Here is a 5,659-nt window from a genome sequence, read left to right on the forward strand (position 1 = left end):
AAAACCAAAACTAAAATTAAACTTGTTAAATGTCACCGCCGGACACACACTCATTTATGTCTTAAATGAAAATTCTTCTCTCAAAAGCTATTACCGTATACATACTCCTAATCCCATCTAGTCTACTAGCTTTTCTTTTTTTTTAAAGTAAACTAATGTGGCAGCTTACTTACGGGAACAAGCAACTAGCACATTCTCATGGATTGGAAATAAGAACAAATGAAACAGCAGCTGAAAAGAAACATGTTTAAATGCTGAAATAAAATGCTGAAATATCTTTAAATGCAAAGGTGTGTGCTTCCAGAAAAATTATCCCTCCATTCTCTAGGCGCACCCGCTGTTCCCCATTTTTCATTCTCCAACAAAATTACTTTTCAATTCCAAAATAAATATCACCGTCTGCTGCACCAACTTTTTCATTCAATGAAGATTAAAGGAAATGTGCTTCTGATGAAAGTGAATGTTGTGTGCCGCAACAGTGTGCTGCACGTTTCCATATGCTAGGCTGAATTAAAATAAACCGTAACATGCTACAGGCCATGCTATCACTTTCTCCAAGCAATGCATCAAAGTTCTTCTCTAAATACCACCTCTGTACAACACACACCTATTTCCACCTTATCACTTCTTCATTTCCAAATAAATAAAAGAACTAAATTCCTACACCTATTCGGCTACCAAGAGTCCCATCATCTAGCCTCCCACCTAATCAAACTTTCATTCATTGAAACACAAAGAAAAAGAAAAAAAGCTCTCACGTCCCTTCCAGCCCGTGACCACATTCCATCTTCAAATGAAATTAAATCTTCAAAGCATTAAATGTAACTTGCATTAAATAAAAAAATAAAAGGAAACTCGCATGATTCCAGCGCTTGCACAAAATCAAAGAAATGGAAAAGTGTTTTATCATTCAACTAATGCCAACCATTGAAAACATATTCCAGCTTTTCCCCAAAAAACCCATTCCAACAAAAGTGAAAAAAATAATCTATGCAAGTGACGACTGATGGTTAGCTCTCTTTTCCTAGGACCAAGTGTCCTCCTTTAAAGATGGGTGGGGTCCATCTTAAGAAAATGAAACCCTAGAGTTAGGCCATGTGTCCCACAAAATTGGGCCTTTATATTTTTGATGGCCCAATGTGCAAAAGTTTGTCCAAAAAGTTTAAACAATTAAATTACAATATAACTAAAATTTAAAATGTCTAATTGGAGAGAGTCTTGAATTAATTTGTCTCCATCCCAATGCTCCAAAATATATATCCAAAATTTTCCCTCCAATTAAAAATGCAAATAATTAGCTCAGAATATTCAAATTAATTAAAATTAGAATTTCCGGTCAAATTAAGCATAATTAGGAAAAATGGGAAAATATCGGACAATTAAGCACAATTCCCTGATTAATCCTAGCACAATAAACTAAGTGAAATCAATGAAATATTGACTCATAAAAATATAGCACACTTAGTCTTTTGCAGTCCTGGGCAAAATCAAGACGCAAAGCAGGGAATAGTTCAGAGGACATTAGGAAGGTGACACAGACTCAACAGACAGAAAACAAAGACTAAGAAGGAAAGAAACAAAATTACACAATCCTCAAGAAATCTGGACCAAGAAAAGAAGTAGACAATATCCACACAGAATCAGAGAAAGCATATACTCATGAAATCATCCAAGCGATTCAAGACATGGCTAAATGGTCAATCAGCTCAAGAGGTGAATCAAAAGCAACAGAACCTCACAGATGCACACTATCAGTGTTTCTCTCAAGTGTCTAGGATAAACAATGTCAACTCAATGCACTCAAGAAAGCAGGCACAAACGGACTTGGCAAGCCTCTAATATCAACACTCAAAACATATGCATGTTCAAATCAAAAGGTCTTTTATGGATGTAATGGGGTCATGGAAAAGGGAGGATAACATATGGATGAGAAGTTACAAACCAAAAGAAATAGAGGAGCAATGGGGAACAAGTGAAAACACAGTCCAATCACACCCAAAACCCTCTAACTCAATCCTCTTCTTGACTCCATTATTCACAACAATTTTTTTCTCATTTTTCTCAATTTTTTTTTATTGTGACGCCTGGGCGCTGAGAGGGCGGAGAGTGATCGCCGGTGCAAGAGGCACGGACAAGGAGCGGCTCCTGGCAGGCTTCTAGTGGAAGGGGTACATGGACGAATCGAACATACACCGGAATGAGAGGGATCTGGAGACTGTATAGGTATGGGACTATACAGATGAAGGATAACTTAAAGGAATTGATTTGGCTACTCATATCACCAAAATGAATTTACTTTTCGGTAGCCTAACCCATAAGAACTCCATGGTTAAGCGTGCTTAGCCTGGAGTAATTCTGGGGGTAGTCAATAGTCCCTGTAAGTTATTGGGGCGTTACAGATGGTATCAGAGCCTAGCCTCTCCCAGTACGGTGTGGTTCGAGGACGAACCAAGCGGAAGCTGGTGGGCATGTGACGCCCGGGCACTGAGAGGGCGGGGAGTGATCGTTGGTGCAAGAGGCACGAACAAGGAGCGGCTCCTGGCAGGCTTCTAGTGGAAGGGGTACATGGACGAATCGAACATACACCGGAATAAGAGGGATCTGGAGACTGTATAGGTATGGGACTATACAGATGAAGGATAGCTTAAAGGAATTGATTTGGCCACTCATGTCACCAAAATGCATTTACTTTTCGGTAGCCTAACCCATAAGAACTCCATGGTTAAGCGTGCTTAGCCTGGAGTAATTCTGTTTCTTTTCTCTTTATGAAGAGCACAACTGTTTGAGACAAGATATATAACAAACTTACAAAACAAAAACAAGAAGAGGAACCAACTAGCCAATTCTCTGAATCTCCCGGGAGACCACACTTATTTCCAGAACAATTCCAAAGCTCCAAATTCCCTAAGGTTAAGGGAATCATGGTTTTTCACTTAGGTCTAGTGTATGAGCTTCAAAACAAAGAAATGGGGAAAGTATAGGCTCAAAAGGGGTCATCAATGGATCAAAATAGGGTAGGCTCATTTGGCTAGAGAGGCTCAACAACAAAGCTGCCTTTATCACTTTCAAACATGCATATCAATCAAGAATCAGTAAAAAGAGTCAAGCCAAGGCATATGTGCAAGCAATCAAGAGACATATCACACAAGAAAGAACATAAAGTGGCTCAAATTCTCACACAGGGTATTTGTCACAATCAAATCACTCTCTCAAACATCATGATCATCCTCCATGCAAAGAAAAGCAAGGATTTCAAGCCAATCAGAGTATCAATGGAGTGAAAGAAACACCTACAACCTAATCAAAGTCCAAAAATCAAGAGAAAGATGCAAAATTGTACACAAGACAAAACAAAAACTACATAGAAAATAAAAAATTTAATGTAGAAAAGATAAACTAATTAAAGAAAAATCAGAATCTCCCCCAATAGACTAAACTTAAACTACATAATGTCCTCAATGTGTCATAATCATCAGATCAGGAATCAGTACAATCAACAGATCATGGGCAAGTGCAATAAATGCGGGAAAGGAAGGAGAAGGGAAGAAGAAAAGTCCCCTGATCATGGTGGCAGTTGCCAATTTTGGACTTTTAGGGAGATCTCTTCCACCATAGGATTCAACAAAGAAGTCTTGAGGAAAAACTACTTCAATCTCCAAATTTGATTAAGCAGGGAGATGTCCTCCATAGCTGGATCTAAGAAGCAGTGATTGTTGATGAGCAGGTTCAGCTGGTACCTATTAATCTTCAAATTGTTGTGTATACTGGCACCCTTATCTTCCACCGTGGATGTGTGTTGGCCAAATTCATACGTACCTCCTGCAACATGGTTAGTGCAATGTGGTTCCACAAAAATAACATGTAGGGGTATAACACCCAATCCCAGTGTAACATGCTGAATATCAGATATACTCTCAGAACATGAATCAATTTCACATGAAGAAACAATATCAACAACAAGCTCAGATTCATGTTCAGTGCATGGAGAATAAACATTCAAACAATATGGCAAAAGTTGTTTCTCATCATGCAAAAAATGGAAATCAAAAGCATGCTCATCAACATCATAATCATCAACAAACCCATCATCAGAATAATCATCAACAACATAATCTATCTCAGGTATGTTTACCTCCACTTCCCTGGATGTGGCTAAAGTGGTGGAAGGTGAAGCTGGTCTACCTATCTCTAAAGTGGTGCTCATATCTGTCTTTTCCTCAACATTTTCATCAGATTCACAGTTAGTATCACAAGTCATAAAGTTGGAAGTTAGTTGTCTCATAGAATTAATTTCAACACAAATAGAGCAAGAACCAACTTCACAACTACAATTAAAATTTTCAGAAAACTGTGAAAGATCAAAATTTAATCCCAAGTCTAAAGCATCTTCAATTTTCACAGTTTCTATATCAAAATCATCACTAACATGTGAATCTCCTGCAAAATCAAGAATATTTGAATTCATAAAAAACTTAGGCAAAGCAAGTGGGATTTCAAGTTTATAGAAAACCTGTGTTGATTCATGATTCATCTCACCAATAAAATCATAAGGATCGACTGCATCCTCAGGTGCAAGAGGGAAGACACAGGAGGGTGGGAAAGTAGATGGCGTAGTAGAAAGCTCATGACTTTGCTCTCCATCTCTTATGTGGATGGCACTAACATCATATGGAAGTTGAACAATCTGAAATGGTGATCCCTCTGAAGCTTGAGACTATTCCTCAATGTGTTGCGTGGCCATCTGCCCCCATAACTCAGAAGAAATAGAATGTTAGGCAGGTGCCTCTTGCTGCTGTTGTTGCCTCTGATTTTGCTCTTGCGACTGCCTGTTGTTGAAGATGTTTGGAGCATAAGCGTGAGGCACATCCAGAACAACAGGGTGGTACAAAGAAGTACAGACATTCGTATAGTGGTAACTGGAATGACATATAGCACACACTCGAGCAACAGATGCAGATGGAGGTGTTGGTCTCTGATTGGATGCCAGTTGTGTCACCAAACTCAAAAGAGAATCAAGCTTGCTTTCAAAATTCCTATCAACAGCTGATGAAGACTGGGCAGACTCATGAAACTGCAGTTGATGTGGTTCCTGGACATATGGAGAAGGCATACAAGGAGTCTGGAATGTTGGTTCGTGATATTGACGATGTTGAGTACCATACCACCCTAGGCTAGGGTCATTCCACCCAGGATCGTTGCTATAACCATACCGCAAAGGGGAGAATTTGTCAAGAAACTGATGCTCAAGATCTTCCCAACTGATGACGGATCCTGGAGTAAGACAACAACACTAATCCCTTGCCGCTCCATGTAATGAGTACTCAAATGCCCTTAAGAACATATCCTCATCCGGGACATCTGGAGGTTTCATTGAAGAGCATATGGTGTAGAACTAGGCAACAAATGTATCAGTCCAGTGTTGAAAACACAACGAATATCCTCCTCATCAAGTGGAAACGGCTCCCTAAGAGCACTCTCATGAGATGGAGGAGGAATCGTACTATTCTCAACATAGAAATCAGCCGAGTATACATCACAAGCAATATCAGCGTTAGATGCACAAGGAGAATCATAGACATATGCACAGGCAGAAGAAGCAATACTCACAAAATCAAAATAGGTAGACATGGTGGAAGAAAGAATGGGGAAAAGAAGAATG

The sequence above is a fragment of the Vigna radiata genome, unplaced genomic scaffold (genome assembly GCF_000741045.1).
Source record: "Vigna radiata var. radiata cultivar VC1973A unplaced genomic scaffold, Vradiata_ver6 scaffold_147, whole genome shotgun sequence".
Lineage (NCBI taxonomy): Eukaryota > Viridiplantae > Streptophyta > Magnoliopsida > Fabales > Fabaceae > Vigna > Vigna radiata.